At 36.2% G+C, this 21561-nt stretch overlaps 1 long non-coding RNA gene across 1 annotated transcript in view; it reads left to right on the top strand.

Annotated features, from left to right (window-relative positions):
- The window catches only part of LOC116754941, a 93809-nt gene extending 92343 nt beyond the window's left edge, over nucleotides 1-1466 (top strand). The window contains exon 3 of the long non-coding RNA XR_004350219.1: nucleotides 1357-1466. This is a non-coding gene — a long non-coding RNA (uncharacterized LOC116754941). The remainder of the gene's footprint in view (nucleotides 1-1356) is intronic.
- Nucleotides 1467-21561: the final 20095 nt, after the last annotated feature.

The following is a 21561-nucleotide window of genomic DNA, read 5'->3' as shown; positions in this document are numbered from 1 at the left end:
CTCTTCTGCTTGTTCAAGTCTGAGGTTGAAGCTCTCTGTTAAATTCTTCACTTCACTCATTGTATCTTCAACTCCAAAGCTTCTGTTTGTTTCTTTTTTGTTTTCTACCTCTTTGCTGAACTTCTCAATTTGTTCTTGTATTGTTTTTCTGATACTGTTAAATTATTTATATGTGTTCTCTTATAGCTTTCTGATCATTTGTATAGCAATTATTTTGAATTCTTTGTCAGGCAATTTCTGATTCTTCTTTTCTTTGGTGCCAATTCCTGGAGGCTTACTCTATTACTTTGGCAGAGACATATTTCCCTGATTCTTTTGGGTCCCTGTAGACTTGCATAGGCTTCTGTGCATTTGAAGAAGCATTCACCTTTTCCAGACTTTATGGACTGACTTTAGTAAAGGAAGCCTTTTACCTATGGGTGGGAGCATGATAGATGATGATGCAACCCTGGGTCTACTGGTGCGGAATGAAGTGTTCAGGGATGTATGGTAGCAATGATTTCAGGGAGGCATGATATTTCTTCAGCTCTGGCCACTGTGTTTCACAGTATCAACAGCTATGTGGTTCTTGGCCAGTACTGCAGAGGATCCACAGTAGCTGTAAGAGCTGTTGTGATTCTAAGTGGCACCTCCAGGTCCAGTAACAAGGGACAAAGGCAGGCAGTGATAGTAGCCGAAGCAAATGGTGTTCACACACTAAGCTGTGGATGTCAGCTGCAAGTGCCTATGTAGCAGCAGGGGCTCATTTTAGACATACTCATAGTGATGGAGGACCAGTGCCAACTGTGGGCTTACAGTTAGGGTGCTCTTCTGTGGCTACACCCACTCCCCTGTGTGTGCACACTACAGTGGAGACCAATGACAGGTATCAGGTGGGTGACATGTGGGTGCATAGCAGGAGGGGCTAGACCCAAGCACAGACATGAGGCTGCATGGTGATGTAGGGGGTCAGCCAGAGGGTGGGGCGCCAGGCTGGTCTCTTGTACTCGCACAGCTGCAGAAGCCTGAACTGGCTACAAAAGTGGCTTTCAGTTTAGAGGGGTAGTGGTGTGGGAAGGAACTCAGCTGGCATCTTATACTTGCACAGCTATAGAGAAGTTGGATGGCTGCCAGCGTGGGTCCTGGGCTCTGACAGGGGTGGTGGTGGCAAGGGAGTGTTTATGTACTTAGGTAGCTGATACCAGTAAATGCAGATAACTGTGGGGCAAAAGGGGGTGAGTTTTGCAGAGGCGGTGTTGGCCATTGACTCCCTGAGGAAAAATCTGCTGAGTTTGTCTGCAGAGAAGGTCTATATGAACTATAATACCTCCCACTGCATGTCTGCTAACAGCCTCTGCTTTTCTTCCTTGTCCCTAGCGTCTCAGCTTTGCTGGTCTGAGTGGAGTGAAACCGAAGCTGAACCTTCGTATAGTGCCCTGCATGTGAGGCTGGAGAGGCTGATCGCTCACCCACCTCTTCTTTTTCTGGTGAGAGAAAAATCTTTCAAGCTGGGAAATTCCTTATTGACACTGAACAATGATGGCTTGGGGGATGGGAGGCTGCAGGTAAAATGAAGTTACCTTCTTTCTCTTCTGTGCGAAAACTTCCAATGTGAACTCTAGAGGTTGCCTGGAGTTTTTGTTCCTGGGTAGCTGTCCAATCATTGATCTCTGTGGGGAGACAGGGAAGCTGGATTCTCCTACATCACCATTTTTTAGGAGGTGGTATTCATGCTCATCGTTTCTTATGTGTGTTTACTCAGATGTCAGGTGGGCCTGTACTCATTCAAAAGTTCATCTGAGCTGGTATGTAGATGTCACTTGGCTGGGCTGGTGTAGGCTAATGCTTAGATGCTTATCTAGGACTTTCAAACAACAGCCTTATTATGTGTGGCTTATTCATGTGTCGTGAACTAACTGTAAGATGGGGCCTGGGTTTAAAAGGAGTGTTTCAAGAACAAGAGTTTTAAAATCGAGCATTCCAAGAAGCAGGGAGAGGAAGCTGCTGAGTTAGGTAAGGGCTATTTCTAGAACTGGCACAGCATCATTTCTGCCTTATTCTTTTGGTCAAACCAGTCATTGAGTCATCTGGAGTCAAGGAGGTAGAGATATGGATTTAGTTTCTTAGTGGAGAAGTGGCAAGATCCCGAAGATCATGTGAAATGGTAAATATTGCAGGCCCTTGTGGAAAACAGAATGTGCCAGAGTAGGGAAATTAAATTTTATTTGGAATGTATTTCAAATGTACCGGAGGTTTTTTGAGATGGGAAAAGATATAAGATGATTTGTTTTTGTTTTTGTTGTTGAAATACACTTTAGTGGTGAAATGTAGACAAAATGAGATTAATTAAGAAGCTGTCAAACTGTTCTAAGTTAGAGGAATTAGTGACTTGGACCGTGGTGTTGAGTGGAAATGGCAAAACAGGGTTGGATTGTGTGTTTATCGGGGATGTGATTTGCTGATGGATTAGGCACAAATTTGGGAGATATCATGATCTATGATTTTTAAACCATGAGATGTGAGTGCATCTAGATAGTAAGCATACATAAAGAAGAAAAGAGGCTACTGAGACGTGAGTCATTCAGTGTTCAGAGCTTGGAGAAATGAAGAAAACGATGTGGTTAGCCAAGATTGTCACTCTACTGTAACAATCACCTAAGCATTCTTACTGACAAAATTATAGATGATCCCTTCTCAACCCCAGCCCTCCTTATCCAATCCACTTACTTCTGCATTCACCGTGATCTTCATAAAGGTGGCTATAGTTAGTCACGTTACCTTCCCATTTAAAATCATTTGCCAGTTATTAGGTTAAAGCTCAAAGATCCTAGCCTTCTTGACATCTAAGACCCTATGGATGTCTCAGGATCATCTGCAAATATTCTTCTTCTTACTACCTATACTGCCTGCACTAGATTATACTCAGCATGTCCGTCAGGCTCAGTCTGTTTGGCCTGCTCATCCCTCTGCTGAGAATTTCACCCCACTTCATCCCTTTATCAGTTTAATTCCTGCTCACATACCATTTCTCCACTTAAACGCCATGTGCCCTGAAACTAGATCAGACCCCTTTGCTTTAGCTCTCATAGCTCCCTATACATTGCTTCAAAGAATCAACTATCTAATTGTATTATTCTGCATTGGGTGGATTAATAAATATCTGTTGTGATCATTAAACTTCAACAAAATAGGCCCTATTTTTCTTTGACTCAATTTTTGTCCAAAGTCTCATACATTTCTGACACTATTTATTTATAAATAAACTTTTGTATAAAATTTCTTGACCTCTAAAATGAATGTGGGAGATAAGGCTTAAATAACATAGGAATGTAAAGATGTATAATTTATAATATGACCTGGTTAATATTCCTGAACTCACAATGCAGCTCCCATCTATGGAGCTTTCTGCTATGTTAACATAGCATACCAAATAAATCTCAGAGAAATCACCCTTCATATTCCACTTCATTGGGTACTAACTAATCCACTTTCTCATAAAACTGGGTTGGTTAGACAGACAGTAGGTCAGGGTTCTCAAGAATATTAGAATCTGGAAATAGGTATAAAAAGATATCTAATTTGATAACTTTATATATATTTATAAATTATTCAATATTTAGTATGCCAAATGTAAATCAGAATAGGAATTTTAAAAGTATATTTTGATGTTTAAAATCCATAGAAAAGATGCAGATTCATAATGTTTTTTAAAAGAGATGTAAACTTCTATATGTCTAACATGTTTGAGGAATCAGGTCTATGAAATAGTAATTGTGAAATCACAGTTTCTCACAAGTACACATCATTATAAATTTTAGGAGTAACTGGTGAGTTGAAATTTAGTCTTTTAACTTAGTGTTATAACAGTGGGGTACTGGTGTAAGAATAGTTGTAAAGCTGGAATTTGCGACCACTCATAGGTTGAAAAATAAGCAATTCTGAATTGTTCATTAAGTGGTGTCAGTACTTTATCTTGGAATGTTGGCTCTCTGAAATGACGAGTCAAGGTTTGTTATAATTTTCTAGAGAGTTTCTGGGTAGGTGTCTTTAAGTAGCTATTGCATAATGATGAATACTGACAGTAGAGTAATAAGAGATTTTATTACAGTAGAAAGCAGCATTTGAAAAAGGAAGTAATTCATAATAATTTGTGACTGTGGGGTTGCGATTAGCACAGAGCTACTTTTGTGACAGCAAGTGCCGTATTTCTTTGTGGGCATAAGCTTCCATGCAAAAAATACTTATAGAATATTTTATTTCCTTCAATTTAGTTTTTCTACTTTTTATACACAATATAATTAACAAGTGAGAATCTGCCCACATCACACCAGCAGAGAACAGAAAAACAAATCTTTAAATGTATTTCAACACCTGACTTTTCAGTGAATAAAGCCGTCCAAATGGTAAAAATTGTACACGATTACTTTGTGTTTCAGCCGATTAATTTACATAAGTTAAATTAACAGATCTTTAAAAAGGTATCTTTCTCCTAACACACACCTGCTGGTGGTTGCCCATCTCACAGCTAAGAAGAGCAACAGTTTGGGGTCATGAATTTGAAGTGTGATCATTTATTTTAGGAAAGTTTGTCCCTAATAACCAGCCCACAGTAATTTTTAAAAGTGTTTATTTTCACAACTGATGATTTTCCCCTCTGGGTGGTAATTGAAAATTATGGGTGTTGGTACATCATATAGGATTCAATAAAATGTATAGCACAGCTACATTGATGTATTTATTCTTGATACACACTAGGATTTAAAGTGCTTCTTCAGAAAGTGCTAACAAATGAAATAAGTGAGTGTAAGATTATATTTTATTTTGCCCATTTTTGTAAGCTAGTAATATAAGCAAATCATTCCCCAGTGACTGGTTACTTTGCACCGTAGTCAGTCATTTTTTATTCATGCTGTTTTCCAGCGAGAGGATTTTTTTCTACTGCTGTGGAGAGATTATTCAATATCTTCAAATGCAGGGAGGAATTCCCTTGAGCCTCTGTGTTCTATGCTGCCCTTTCTGTTGAGCATCCTTCCTTTTTGTGCCCATTGGCTTGCTCAGAGTCATACTGGTTTACGCCTCAGATCTAAATAAAGTCCCTTGTACGATGAATAATCATTCCCACCATTTTTACAGTTGCTCTTACTTTAACTTAAGAGATCACCCAGACTGTTTTTTTTTTTTTTTTTAAGTTAGAGGCAGGCTATAACAAACCTAAAATTCAGAGTATTTATGAGTTTCATAATTCCCATCCTTGGAGGCTTCAGAAATTTCAAAACTAGAAGAAACAGACATAGATTTTTGTCCCATGATTGACAATTGACTGTGTTTTCTCTGCCTTTCTCCTTTTGCGTAAACTTAAGGGAATAGCTTGGCTAATCTTGTGACTGACTGAGATAAATAGCACTCCCCTGCTTAGGGTCCTGTAATTCTTTCTACTCGAGGGAAAGTTATAATTTCTTAGCAATACTTCTAAGGTCATGACTTCCTGTTTAGTCTCATTTTGTACCAGTGTCGTAAATTCTCAATGACCCCCTCACAATATTTTACTTTCCAGTCGCCCTAACGTGTGCAGTACTCTAAGCTTCAATGACAACTCTGTTTTCTGGCTAGATAGAACTCTTTCAAGGATTGTCTGATTAGTTAAATCTTGAATTGTAAACATTCTAGAAAGCATGGTACATGATTTGCTGCCTCCAGTTGCTCACCAAGTACTAATTTCTTAACTCCTTTTTATCTGGTTTTCTTCCCTACTTCTCTGAACTTATTCTATCAACACAGACTTTCCAATAGTCAAACAGTTTTCTCCTCTTTATCCCACCTTCTTTGGTTTCACTGTAGAGGGCAACACAATGGGCCATTTCATTCGTTTTAAAAATACTGCTTCCTCTAAATCTCATAATATATAACTCGCCTTGATGCTTCTTCTCAAAATTCTCATGTATAATGTATAAATATTCCTCAGGTTTCTCTTGGAGAATATTCTCTTTGCTAGTTTTTCTGGAGTTTTACTCTGCATTTCCCAATTTGCAGTGATTCCTCAGATATTTCCACTTAAATATTCTGCTTCTTCAAGTTCAACAGGCTTTAAAAATACTTCCCCCTGCACACTCAGAGGAGTTCATCTTCTTAATATTCCAATTCTCAAAGCTGCCTGGAGTTAAAAGCTTTTCTATTTTGATAGCTAATTCTGTCTTAACTCTTCCATTCTAAAATCCTAATGACTCTATTTCTTCAGGGTTTCTCACATACATATTCTCTTTCCTTTCTTCTAATACCACTGCAGTTACATTAGTTATGTTTTGCCCACATTAAAAAAAAAAAGAAAAAAAACCCTCCAGTTTGACCTTTCCATTTTTGTTTTTTCATTATTACTCTGATAAAAAATTTATCCTCAGAAAGTTTAAGTGACTTTCCATTTAGAGAAATGGAAAACATCAAACTAAAACTCCTAAACCTAGCATTCCAAAGTCTAAACAATCTTGTCCCAAGCAACCTATTGTGTTACACCTCCCATTATTGCCTTTCCCAAAGTCGTTAAATCAATCTAACATCATTCTCAGTAAATCCTGTGGGTTTTTTTGCCTCCAGTTGATAATGGGTTCATCATAGTCTCTGCATATCTATTCTCTAGGTACTGACTTGGTAATTTTCCCTTATAAAACTTTCTTAGCTTATTTTCAGATTATAGCCCACACTCATTCTGGTCACCCTTTGAGACAAGAATTTATAGTTTATTCCCTTTATTTATCCGCTTGGAGACCTAGTGCACTCTATGTATGAGTACTTATTAAATACTAATTGATTTCACTTGGCTACTAATGAAATGTATCTAATTTGATTAATATTTTTAATTGAAAAAGTATGTGTGCTTGGGAATTTGGAATTGTTATTAAGGGAGATAAGATAAGAAACTAAATTTTAATCATTACCACATAGGATTTAAGAGAAAAAATACAGACTAAATGCTTTTGTGAATAATATCAGAAAGTGTGTTCAGATTAGCTAACTACTTTGTAAAATGTTTTTCTCACTTCAGTTTGTTTACTTGGCATTTAATGGAATGTAGCAAGATCATACTTTTCACGAATACTTAATTGTCTAGGTGGCAAGGGTCACTTTCTGAAAGTGGATAATGTTACATTATCATTTTGTCTTTGGAATGAGCTAATTAGTTGGCAGATCCTGAAGATTCAAGTGAAGTCCCTATAATAGTAATTATTTTCATATAAGCACTCTCTAATTACAACTTTACGCATAATATAGATTAACTGCACTGAAAATATTAAACAGTGAAAGTTTCTTTATTCTCTATTGCTGTGTTCTTTTGTATTCTCTGTAATTGTATTATAATCAGAATTCCTACTGTATGTATACAGTGTCCATGTATTTTTAAACAATGGGATTACCTAAAAAGTACCCTTCCCAAAAGACAAAACATATATTTTATCTATAATTGACAATGCTTTTCTATTAACTGTTTCTGATCCTCTTAACAGCATTGTGAGCTAAGGTTTACTGTTATTCCCCCATGTTAAGGGAAGGCATGGCACTTAGAGAGATTCTGTGATTTGTGTAAGATGGCAGACGCATTATGTACATATATGAATCCTGCATCAAACTCTCCTTGTCTCTGCCACTTGGATCACTTGTATGCTCATATAGTACACTGTCCTGCCACCTATTCAAACTCTAAAACTACTTAGGTAGCCAGCACCCAGTAAGCACTGAAATGGTAATTGACACTCTACATCCCATGGTAAAGATGAGCAAACTGAGCTACAAAACTGTTGTCACTCATCTATTGTGACCTCCATAGTTACTCGATGGTATTGCTGTGATGCAAATTCAATTGTAGATATACGGTAGTAATGGTCAGAGGCTGGTCCTATATCCTTGTAATTTTTTTCTTGTTCCACAGTATCCTTTTGATTTGAATAAAGATAAAACACAGTAGAAAGGTCAGTAGAATCAGAAACAACTTTTTTCTGAACATTTAAGTCAATTCCAATGGCCAGGTGTAATTCTGTATTAACCGCAGGAAGCCTAATGATCAGGTTAACAAGTATTTTCATCCAATTAACTCTTATATAGATATTTTGCATTCATGTTGCACATAGATAAAATTCATAGTCGCATTTAAAATCACATTAATAGAGAACAAAATAATAGAACCTTTGGAAATTTGTTCATCAGTTTTTAAACTGCTTTTTAAAAAGTAGTTGTATTTTAGAAATGGTTGTAGAGCTCTTCAGTTTCCATTTGGTTAGTTACATACTCATGTGGGTGGGGAAGAAGAAGAGAATATTTTAAGAAATTATAAAAAAAATCTCTATAAATTTGAAATATTAATTTTAACTGTAATTTTAAATTGAAGTATAGTTGATTTACAATACTGTGTTAATTTCAAGAGTCCAGCATAGTGATTCAGTATTTTTGTAAATTATATCCCATTGTAGGTTCTTGCAAGATAATGGGCGTAATTTACTGAGCTATTCAGTATATCCTTTTGCTTATCTATTTTGTATATAGTAGTTTGTTTCTGTTAATTCCGTACCTCTGATTTTTCCCTCCCCTCTTCCTTATCTCCTTTAGTAACCCCAAGTTTGTTTTCTATGTCTTTGAGTCTGTTTCTGTCTTGTATGTACATTCATTGTTATTATTTTTTGGATTCTACTTATAAGTGATTGTGTTTAGTATTTGTCTTTCTCTGTCTGACTTATTTCACTAAGCATAATATTCTCTAGGTCCATTGACATAGCTGCAAATGGCAGTATTTCATTCTTTTTGTGGCTGAGTAATATTCCACTATATAAATATATATATATATATATATATATACACACACTGTATCTTTTTAATCCAATTGTCTTTTTTTAAATTAATTAATTAATTTATTTTTGGCTGTGTTGGGTCTTCATTTCTGTGCGAGGGCTTTCTCTAGTTACGGCAAGCAGGGGCCACTCTTCAGTGCGGTGCATGGGCCTCTCACTATCGTGGCCTCTCTTATTGCGGAGCACAGGCTCCAGACACGCAGGCTCAGTAGTTGTGGCTCACAGGCCTAGTTGCTTTGCGGCATGTGGGATCTTCCCAGACCAGGGCTCGAACCTGAGTCCCCTGCATTGGCAGGCAGATTCTCAACCACTGTGCCACCAGGGAAGGCCCAATCCAGTTGTCTTTTGATGGGCACATGGGTTGTTTCATGTCCTGGCTATTGTAAATGGTGCTGCTATGAACATTGAGGTGCATGTAACTTTTTGAATTAGTATTTTAATTTTTCTGGGTATACACCCAGGAGTGGAATTACTTGATCATACCATGTTCCATATCACTGGAACTGTGGAGTAGGTAACACTTTGAAACTGGCTTCCTTCATTTAACATATAGGTAACACCTTGAGATTCATTCAAATTGTGTGTTTCCATATTTTGTTCCTTTTTAATGCTGAGTAGTAGTCCATTGCATAATGTACCAGTTTTTAAAATCTATATACTCAGTTTAAAACATTTGTGTTGTTTCCCAAATAAATAAAATCCAAATTTCCCAAATGAATAAAGATGCTATAAATAGCTGCATACAAGTATTTGTGTGAACATGACCTTTTATTTCTCTTGTATAAATACCTTGGAATGGGTTTTCTACAGCATTTTGCAGATGTTAGTTTAACTTTCTGGGAACTGCCCAACTAATTTACAGGGTGCAAAACCATTTTGTATTCCCAGCTACAATATGTTAGAGTTTTAATTGCTTTATATCATTGCTAGTATTTTGTATTGTCAGTGTGTTTGTGTGTATATGTATGTATTTTGTGTATATTTGTGTGTTAAATACATATAACATATAAATATATATAAATTTTAGCCTTTCTAGTATGTGTATAGTGATAGTAGTGGTTAAAAGTAGGGAATATCTTTTGACAGTAATGTAACCTATTTGAATTTGTTTCTTATTCTATAAAATGGAAGTTACTAAACCATTTGTTCATAAAAGATTTGGTGAAAATTAAGTTACTTCATAAAAAAATGATAAGTAGGGAAAATTGTAGCAATTATTCACAATTTAATACACAAACTGAGCTATTTTTGCTGACAAAAGCCTGAGAAAGCAATATATTTGGACCAAATGATTCAATATAATTTGAAATATTTGTTTTCTAGAAGCAGCATTCAATATAGTACTAGCTTCTATAATCAACAAAGCAATTCTTATGGACCAAAAATGCATTCATCAACTTTGCTAAGGAATAACAAAGATGCAACAGAAGTAGGAAAAACACTTTGTCTTAAAACGCTAGAATCTAATTGGAGAACTAAGCACATTATGTATATGTAAAATGTTAGAGAATGATCTAGGGGTATATGGAATATAGTAGGCTATTTTGTTATGTGCATTTTTTGGAGATGGATCACTATTCTTTGACTATATTTAAGGAAATTATGCAAAACTTTTACTTATAACTGCTGCTAACAATGTAAAGGGTTGCATCACATAATCCCAGTGGATTAAAATACTTGGAGAGTATGGTCTTTCTAGCCTTGAAATAATATCAAAGTTCATTTAAAATCAAAGCAACAGTCAAATGCAAAATTTGAGATACAGCAGGATGATTTCCAGAAATTATTCACAAATACCTTCTTTTCCATACCCATCAATATTTTCATGATACCCACATTTTTACCAAAAAAAGCTTTTATGCTGGAATATATTTGATATAGTATATTTCCACCAACACCCAAGAGATATCTTTAATTATCTGAACCACTTGGTAGTACACCCTCCATGCAATATTTGGAGGTCTTCCATCCCACTTTTGCTACCTTTTAATGGAAAACAGCAACAGCAACAAAAGAACACAATGGTCATATGCTCATGCTTTGGTTTTATTGCCATAAACTAGAAATTGTGTCAATAATAAATAGACACTAACATCTAACTAGAGCCAGCAATAAGTTCAGGCTAATCATTCTAAAATTAATTTTGGCACATATATTTTTTTATTGTAGTATAGTTGCTTTACAATGTTGTGTCAGTTTCTGCTGTACAGCATAGTGATTCAGTTATACATATGCATATATCCACTCTTTTTTAGATTTCCTTCCCATTTGGGTCACCACAGATCATTGAGTAGGGTTCCCTGTGATATACAGTAGGTTCCCATTACTTATCTATTTTATACATAGTAGTGTGTATATGTCAATCCCAATCTCCCAGTTCGTCCCACCCACCCCTTCCCACCTTGGTAACCATAAGTTTGTTCCCTACATCTGTGACCCTATTTCTGCTTTGCAAATAAGTTCATCTGTACCATTTTTCTAGATTCCACATATAAGCGTTACTATACGATATTTGTTTTTCTCTTTCTGACTTACTTCACTCTGTATGACAGAGACGTGGATGGACCTAGAGACAGTTACACATACATTCTTAATGTTTATACTTTCTTTTTATTTTATTTAATTTTTAATTTTTTAATTTAATTTATTTATACAGCAGGTTCTTATTAGTCATCAATTTTATACACATCACTGTACACATGTCAATCCCAATCGCCCAATTCAGCACACCACCATCCCCACCCACCCATGGCTTTCCCCGCTTGGTGTCCATATGTTTGTTCTCTACATCTCTGTCTCAACTTCTGCCCTGCAGACCGGTTCATCTGTACCATTTTTCTAGGTTCCACATACATGCATTAATATATGATATTTGTTTTTCTCTTTCTGACTTACTTCACTGTGTATGACAATCTCTAGATCCATCCACGTCTCAACAAATGACCCAATTTCGTTCCTGTTTATGGCTAATATTCCATTGTATATATGTACCACATCTTCTTTATCCATTCATCTGTCGATGGGCATTTAGGTTGCTTCCATGACCTGGCTATTGTAAATAGTGCTGCAATGAATATTGGTGTGCATGTGTCTTTTAGAATTATGGTTTTCTCTGGGTATGTGCCCAGTAGTGGGATTGCTGGGTCATATGGTAATTCTACTTTTAGTTTTTTAAGGAACCTCCATACTGTTCTCCATAGTGGCTGTATCAATTTACATTCCCACCAACAGTGCAAGAGGGTTCCCTTTTCTCCACACCCTCTCCAGCATTAGTTGTTTGTAGAGTTTCTGATGATGCCCATTCAGACTGGTGTGAGATGACGCCTCATTGTAGTTTTGATTTGCATTTCTCTAATAATTAGTGATGTTGAGCAGCTTTTCATGTGCTTCTTGGCCATCTGTGTGTCTTCTTTGAAAGAATATCTATTTAGGTCTTCTGCCCATTTGCGGATTGAGTTGTTTGTTTTTTTAATATTGAGCTGCATGAGCTGTTTATAAATTTTGGAGATTAATCCTTTGTCTGTTGATTAATTTGCAAATATTTTCTCCCATTCTGAGTGTTGTCTTTTTGTCTTGTTTATCGTTTCCTTTGCTCTGCAAACGCTTTTAAGTTTCATTAGGTCCCATTTGTTTATTTTTGTTTTTATTTCCATTACCCTAGGAGGTGGATCAAAACAGACCTTGCTGTGATTTATGCCAAAGGGTCTTCTTCCTGTGTTTTCCTCCAGGAGTTTTATGGTGTCTGGTCTTACATTTAGGTCTCGAATCCATTTTGAGTTTATCTTTGTGTATGGTGTTAAGAAGTGTTCTAATTTCATTCTTTTACATGTAGTTGTCCAGATTTCCCAGTGCCACTTATTGAAGAGAATGGCTTTTCTCCAATGTATATCTTTGCCTCCTGTGCCATAGATTAATTGACCATAGGTGCATGGGTTTATTTCTGGGCTTTCTATCTTGTTCCATTGATCTATGTTTCTGTTTTTGTGCCAGTACCATATTGTCTTGATTACTGTAGCTTTGTACTCTAGTCTCAAGTCAGGGAATCTGATGCCTCCAGCTCCGTTTCTTTCCCTCAAGACTGCTTTGGTTATTCGGGGTCTTTTGTGTCTCCATAAAGATTTTAAGATTTTTTGTTTTGGTTCCATAAAAAATCCCATTGGTAATTTGATAGGGATTGCATTGAATCTGTAGATTGCTTTGGGTATTATAGGCATTTTCACAATGTTGATTCTTCCAATCCAAGAACATGGTATATCTCTCCATCTGTTGGTATCATGTTTAATTTCTTTCATCAGTGTCTTATAGTTTTCTGCATACAGGTCTTTTGTCTCCCTAGGTAGGTTAATTCCTAGATATTTTATTCTTTTTGTTGCAGTGGTAAATGGGAGTGTTTCCTTAATTTCTCTTTCAGATTTTTCATCATTAGTGTTCAGGAATGCCAGCGATTTCTGTGCATTAATTTTGTATCCTGCAACTTTACCAAATTCATTGATTAGCTCTGGTAGTTTTCTGGTGGCTTCTTTAGGATTCTCTATGTATGGTTTCATGGAATCTGCAAACAGTGACAGTTTTACTTCTTCTTTTCCAATTTGTATTCTTTTATTTCTTTTTCTCCTCTGATTGCTGTGGCTAAAACTTCCAAAACTATGTTGAATAATAGTGCTGAGAGTGGGCAACCTTGTCTTGTTCCTGATCTTAGAGGAAATGCTTTCAGTTTTTCACCCTTGAGAACAATGTTAGCTGTTGGTTTTTCATATATGGCCTTTATTATGTTGAGGTAGGTTCCCTCTATGCCCACTTTTTGGAGAGTATTTATCATTCATGTGTGTTGAATTTTGTCAAAAGTTTTTTCTGCATCTATTGAGATGATCATATGGTTTTTATTCTTCAGTTTGTTAATATGGTGTATAACATTGATTGATTTGCGTATATTGAAGAATACTTGCATCCCTGGGATAAATCCCACTTGATCATGGTGTATGATCCTTTTAATGTGTTGTTGGATTCTGTTTGCTAGTATTTTGTTGAGGATTTTTGCATCTATATTCATCAGTAATATTGGTCTGTAATTTTCTTTTTTTGTAGTATCTTTCTCTGGTTTTGATATCAGGTTGAAGGTGGCCTCATAGAATGAGTTTGGAGTTTTCCTTCCTCTGCAGCTTTTTGGCAGAGCTTGAGATGGATGTGTGTTAGCTCTTCTCTAAATGTTTGATAGAATTTGCCTGTGAAGCCATCTTGTCCTGGACTTTTGTTTGTTGGAAGGTGTTTTTTTTTTTTTTTAAACATCTTTATTGGGGTATAATTGCTTTACAGTGGTGTGTTAGTTTCTGCTTTATAACAAAGTGAATCAGTTATACATATACATATGTTCCCATATGTCTTCCCTCTTGCGTCTCCCTCCCTCCCACTCTCCCTATCCCACCCCTCCAGGCTGTCACAAAGCACCGAGCTAATATCCCTGTGCCTTGCGGCTGCTTCTCTGGTTTTGATATCAGGTTGAAGGTGGCCTCATAGAATGAGTTTGGAGTTTTCCTTCCTCTGCAGCTTTTTGGCAGAGCTTGAGATGGATGTGTGTTAGCTCTTCTCTAAATGTTTGATAGAATTCGCCTGTGAAGCCATCTTGTCCTGGACTTTTGTTTGTTGGAAGGTTTTTAATCACAGTTTCAGTTTCATTACTTGTGATTGGTCTGTTTGTATTTTCTATTTCTTCCATGTTCAGTCTTGGAAGGTTATACCTTTATAAGAATTTGTCCATTTCTTCCAAGTCCATTTTTTGGCATAGTGTTGCTTGTAGTAGTCTCTTAGGATGCTTTGTATTTCTGCAGTGTCTGTTGTAACTTCTCCTTTTTCATTTCTAATTTTATTGATTTGACACCTCTCCCTCTTGATGAGTCTGGCTAATGGTTTATCAATTTTGTTTATCTTCACAGACAACCAGCTTTTAGTTTTATTGATCTTTGCTATTGTTTTCTTTGTTTCTATTTCATTTATTTCTGCTCTGATCTTTATGATGTCTTTCCTTCTGCTAACTTTGGATTTTGTTTGTTCTTTCTCTAGTTCCTTTAGGTGTAAGGTTAGATTGTTTATTTCAGATGTTTCTTGAGGTAGGCTTGTAAACTTCCGTCTTAGAACTGCTTTTGCTGCATCCCATAGGTTTTGGATCATCGTGTTTTCATTGTCATTTGTCTCTAGGTATTTTTTGATTTCCTCTTTGATTTCTTCAGTGATCTCTTGGTTATTTAGTAACGTATTGCTTAGCTTCCATATGTTTGTGTTTTTTACATTTTTTTCCCTGTAATTGATTTCTAATGTCGTAGCTTTGTGGTCAGAAAAGCTGCTTGATATGATTTCAATTTTCTTAAATTTACTGAGGCTTGATTTGTGACCCAAGATGTGATCTATCCTGGAGAATGTTCTGTGCACACTTGAGAAGAAAGTGTAATCTGCTGTTTTTGGATGGAATGTCCTGTAAATATCAGTTAAATCTATCTGGTGTATTGTGTCATATAAAGCTTCTTTTTCCTTATTTATTTTCATTTTGGATCATCTGCGCATTGGTATATGTGATATGTTAAAGTCCCCCACTATTATTGTGTTAGTGTCGAATTCCTCTTTTAGAGCTGTTAGCAGTTGCCTGACGTATTCAGGTGCTCCTATGTTGGGTGCATATATATTTATAATTGTTATATCTTCTTCCTGGATTGATCCCTTGATCATTATGTAGTGTCCTTCCTTGTCTCTTGTAACATTCTTTATTTTAAAGTCTATTTTTTCTAATATGAGTATTGCTACTCCAGCTTTCTTTTGATTTCCATTTGCATGGAATATCTTTTTCCATCCCGTACTTTGAGTCTGTATGTGTCCCTAGGTCTGAAGTGCGTCTCTTGTAGACAACATATATATGGGTCTTGTTTTTGTATCCATTCAGCAAGCCTATGTCTTTTCGTTGGAGCATTTAATCCATTCACGTTTAAGGCACTTATCAATATGTATGTTCCTATGACCATTTTCTCAATTGTTTTGGGTTTGTTTATTTAGGTCCTTTTCTTCTCTTGTGTTTCCCACATAGAGAAGTTCCTTTAGCATTTGTTGTAGAGCTGGTTTGGTGGTGCTGAATTCTCTTAGGTTTTGCTTGTCTGTAAAGCTTTTGATTTCTCCATCGAACATGAATGAGATCTTTGTGGGGTAGAGTAATCTTGGTTGTAGGTTCTTCCCTTTCATCACTTTCAGTATATCATGCCACTCCCTTCTGGCTTGTAGAGTTTCTGCTGAGAAATCAGCTGTTAACCTTATGGGAATTCCCTTGTATGTTATTTGTTGTTTTTCCCTTGCTACTTCCAGTAATTTTTCTTTGTCTTTAAATTTTGCCAATTTGATTACTGTGTGTCTCGGCATGTTTCTCCTTGGGTTTATCCTGTATGGGACTTTTTTTGCTTCCTGGACTTGGGTGGCAATTTCCTTTCCCATGTTAGGGAAGTTTTTGACTATAATCTTTTCAAATATTTTCTCTGGTCCTTTCTCTCTCCCTTCTCCTTCTGGACCCCTAAAACACAAATGTTATTGCATTTAATGTTGTCCCAGAGGTCTCTTAGGCTGTCTTCACTTCTTTTCATTTTTTTTCTTTAATCTGTTCCACAGCAGTGAATTCCACCATTCTGTCCCCCAGGTCACTTATCTGTTCTTCTGCCTCAGTTATTCTGCTATTGATTCCTTCTTGTGTAGTTTTCATTTCAGTTATTGTTCATCTCTGTTTGTTTGTTCTTTAATTCTTCTAGGTCTTTGTTAGACATTTCTTGCATCTTCTCAATCTTTGCCTCCATTGTTTCTCCAAGGTCTTGGATCATCTTCACTCTCATTATTCTGAATTCTTTTTCTGGAAGATTGCCTATCTCCACTTCATTTAGCTGTTTTTCTGGGGTTTTATCTTGTTCCTTCATCTGGTACATAGCTCGCTGTCTTTTCATCTTCTCTGTCTTGCTGTGAATGTGGTTTTTGTTCCACAGGCTGCAGTATTGTAGTTCTTCTTGCTTCTGCTGTCTGCCGTCTGCCGTCTGTTGGATGAGGCTATCTAAGAGGCTTGTGCAAGTTTCCTGATGGGAGGTACTGGTACTTTCTTTTTAAGTAGTTCATCCTCATAGTTAAAAATTTTACAGTGTTCATTTGTATCTTTTATTCAGCTTCCCCCAATGATAACACCTTACATTACTAAAGTATTTTAGCGAAATCAGGAAACTTACATCAGTACACTGCTGTTAACTAAAAACCGTATTTTGGTTTCACCAGTTTCTACATGCACTCATTTATTTTAAAGAGGAGAGGTTATAGTTAATGAAATTTTATTCCATATATTTATTCATGTAACCATCACCACAGTTAGGATACAGATTTTGTCACAAAATACCTTCATGTTATTGTTCCATAGTCACGATCTCCCTCTAACCTTAACCCCTTGGCAACCATGGATTTGTTCTCCATCACTGTTAGTTTTGTTACCTTAAGGATTTGTTATAAATAAATAAAATAATACAATATGTAGCCTTTTAGATTGTCTTTTTACTCAGCATAATCCCCTTGAGGTCTATCCAAGTTGTTACATATAACCATACTTTGTACCTTCTTATTACTGAGTAGTATACTTTTCTATCACCGTATCATAGTGTGTTCATCCATTCACCATTGAAGGCCATTTGGTTTCTTTCCTAACCAATTAAACTTCTGTGAACATTTACGTATAGGTTTTTATGTGAACATAAGTTTTCATTTCTCTAGGATAAATAACCACAAGTGCAATTTCTAGATCTTATGCAAATGAACTTTTAACCTTACAAGAAACTGCCAAAGTGTTTTCCAGCATAGCTGTGTGTCCCAGTTTTTAAGTGGTTTATTGTACATAGCTCTATAAAGGAAAACCCTAATCTACATAGGCACATATTATCTTTACTTTACCTTGGATCGTAAATATGTTAGTTATGTTGGCCAAGATTTGATACCCAGTAGATATTTTGTTTTATTATTTCAGGTCATTTGGTTAAATATCCTTTAAATACTTTCCAGGCTAACGTGATTCTAGGTATATTCTGAGATAAAACTTGAGTGTCAGTTCAACTGTACGTAATGAAAGAAGCAACAGTTGTGCCTATTTTGGCTTTGAGCCTGTAATCGCTCAACTTACTTCTATTTGAAATGGTCTTCATTCAGGTACTTTTCCTGTTTGGGTCCCATAATTTTTATAGGACAAGGTTCACAGCATCATATTCAATACTTAGAGGTAACATAGCAACAGACCAAGAGTTTGTCAGGCTGTATGTTACCTACAATTAAACAGTTTTCTAGTTTATTTGGATTTGGATGCAGGAAATTTAATCCTCTGGAGGTTATTCCAAGGTGATCCATGGAAGAGAACCCCTGAATCCCTGAAATATTATGCAAATCTGTGAACTGTGAGATTGAATTCTTGTATATGTGTTGGTCTTCCCTTAGCACATTTTATTTAACTTTTTCTTCCAAAGTCATCATAGTTTCCCTTCATCCTGAATGTCTGAATATATATATCTATATATATATTCACTATAGCTGGATACATACAAATTCTCCAAAACACAAAAATCAACACTATATAGAGGAACTTTTGCTCATATTTTTTTAGGAGCACTTAGGATATTAACCAGTACATAGAATTGTTTTCAAGTTAGGTGTTGGATAGTGATGTACATTGGTTTTCTTAGAGTTTGGGTATCATGAATCTTAATGTTTTGATGCCAAATGCAAAGTAAGTGTTGTTGTTATTTTTATTACTATCAACTTTTACTCAGTGCCCCCCCAACCCCAGCCCTTTTCAAATTAGTGAGGGAACAGACAGAACTTAAGCTAAATCTTCAAGACAAATGTTTTTTTAAAAAAACATATTTCTAGATATGTATCACCTGTCTCTACTGAATGTATTAGCTTAGTCATTTTGGCTGCGTCACCGACATTGTCAGCAGAAAACTGAGCAATCAGTACAAAACTGCTGATGGATGTGCTTCTATGTATAAACAGAATTCAACAGAAAAGCAACACTTGGAAGCATATGTATTGCAAAATTTTACATTTTCTCATATTCCTATTGAAATATCCTTTAATATTCAGAAAAAAATGATCATACTTATTGTCTGTATATCGGATGGCTCGAATTAACACATGATAAATAGTAATTAAGGCCATAAACGAGCTAGCTCAAGAAGAGTTTAGTGTAGAGATAAAAGGTATATATTTGAATCTAAGAGCAAGAACCACTAAACATATAAGGCTTCCGAAGTAGTCAGAGGCTGAAATCCTTTTTTTCCCAGCACTGATGCCAGAGGAGGATTAGATGGCAGTCTGTTTACCGCACCCCTATTACCTAGTATGCCCCAATCCCTATTACAAAGTGTCTTACTCAACTAAGTAAGAGTGTACTTACTCTGCAAGCTCAGCACCAAGAATTTATGGAATTCAAAGGAGTATGCATATCTTCCAAATGTTTAGAGGCGCCAGTCTAAGATTTTTAAATGTATTAGGTCAATTAGTCCTCACAACAATTCTTTGAATTAGGTCCTAGTATTATCATCATCTTATAGATGAGAGAATTGAGCAGAGAGAGGTTAAATGGCTCTCCCAGGGTCATGTAGCTAAGTAGCAGAGCTGGGATTTGAAAGCACGTCATCATCATGGCCACACCCTTCACCTTCAGAAAGATCTTTAGGCAAGAAACAACTGAATGTTACCATTAAGTATCCTAGTTGTTAGAAATTCTTTTGGCAATTTCTCCCAACAGGTTCAAACTTCTGATCAGATTTCTCAGCCTTCTAATGTTCCCTCTTTCCTTCTCTGCCTCTATCCATGATTTCTAACTCCCCTCCTTCAGAAATAAAAGCAAAGACATCCCCTACAAAAGCTGTGCCCAAATATTATGTAGAGAAACACAGCTTTCTCCAGTTCTTACTATCAAGCTTAGTTGTAAAAGTCTCCTTTTGAATATTCAGTGACTAGGTTGAAGGTTAAAATTAATGCTCATAAGAATACCACCCACCTATTTAAGTTTTTAGCAGAGGCTTTCAAAGGCTAGGTGTGTAAAACATTCCATTTTCTATAATCCATTTGCTCATAGACTGAGTCTGCTTCTCTTCTCTTTATATTTTAGTTTCTGAATTTTAGTCATGTTTTGTTTGACTCTCATTGCTAACTCATGGAATCCCAGAATTTTGAGGTTTTTGAAAGCCATAGGATTTCTTTACCTCCTTGTGAAAGATATCTCACAAGGTTAAAATAAGAAATAATTCCTTTTCCTCATACAGCTGCAGAAAGATACATGCTATTCAACATTATAGAGGTATTCTTACAGATATTATTTCTAATGACATTCTTGAGATGCACTCAAAATATGAAGATTATATCTTTGTTTTATGGGTAATTTTTTTTTTTTTTTTTTTTTTTGCGGTACGCGGGCCTCCCGCTATTGTGGCCTCTCCCGTTGCGGAGCAACAGGCTCCGGACGCGCAGGCTCAGCGGCCATGGCTCACGGGCGCAGCCGCTCCGCGGCATGTGGGATCTTCCCAAACCGGGGCACGAACCCCTGTCCCCTGCATTGGCAGGCGGACTCTCAACCACCGCGCCACCAGGGAAGCCCTATGGGTAATTTTTAAGCCCTAATAAGTCTATAATTTGTTTGGTTGCCTTAAGAATATATTGTTACTAAAAATTAAACTAAGATCTCTTTAATGAAAAGTTTAAGCAGTTATGAGATTTATTTTTTAAATCAGAAGTAGATCATTGACACATTTTCCTCATGGAAAGAGGCAAAAATCAAAACATATGGTTATGTATTTTTTATATTTAAACAGAAAACTTGATAGTCTAATCTCATTAAAACAAATCAAATATAAATATGTGCATTTGCATTTTATATATTTATATATGTTTTTCAGCTACATTGGTTATTCACATTTATAAATAACCATCTAGTTTGACTATTATTGGTAACAATTGTGTTTGGTCATCCACAGATGATAATCTCTGTTTCCCTGAGGAAAAATATAGATACCTATGAGAAGTTAATTGATAGCTGTTGCTGTATGTATGGCTAAGCAAGTTTACTGTTAGTGAGGTAATATTCTGGGTGTGAAGATTATTTGCTTTGACAGTGTTTTAGGTTACCTGGGACATTGTGCTCCTTCTCCCCTTTCAAAACTGACCCTTTAGGAAGTGGCCTGTAGCTTTAGCCCTTTAGATAATGCTGGGTGCCGGCACTTGTGAGAGAAGGGATGGAATCCATTACTCCACAGTCTTTTAATTAATTAGCCAAGTAATTACACCACTATTCCAGGGTCCATTTCCCACTCCTTGAGTTATTCTGGCTATTGTTCAGGCTACAAGCTACTTTATTCTGAGGTCTTTTGTTTGTCTGACATAAGGCTGTTAATTAACCAGCTTTATCGAGTTGTACATTCATTCTGGTTTCATGATTTTTATATATGGAGATATTTTTGTGCCTGTGGTTTGCTCATCATAATCTAATAACTTTTTTAGTACTACAGTGAATACTTAAATTTCGTCTACCATTTCATTTTGAGGAAGAAAGCTCTCTATTTAGGCATCATAAGTTGGAAATGTTTATAAAGCTAGAGAAAGGTGTAATAGTTGTGTTTGTGAAAGGCAAGGAATATCACTATATACCATTCTTAGGGAAAATCACTAATACACCAAAATTAAAATATAATCAGTTTAATCCAAA

Source organism: Phocoena sinus, chromosome 6 (genome assembly GCF_008692025.1).
Source record: "Phocoena sinus isolate mPhoSin1 chromosome 6, mPhoSin1.pri, whole genome shotgun sequence".
In the NCBI taxonomy this organism is placed as follows: Eukaryota; Metazoa; Chordata; class Mammalia; order Artiodactyla; family Phocoenidae; genus Phocoena; species Phocoena sinus.
This window is presented reverse-complemented; position numbering and strand designations above follow the sequence as displayed.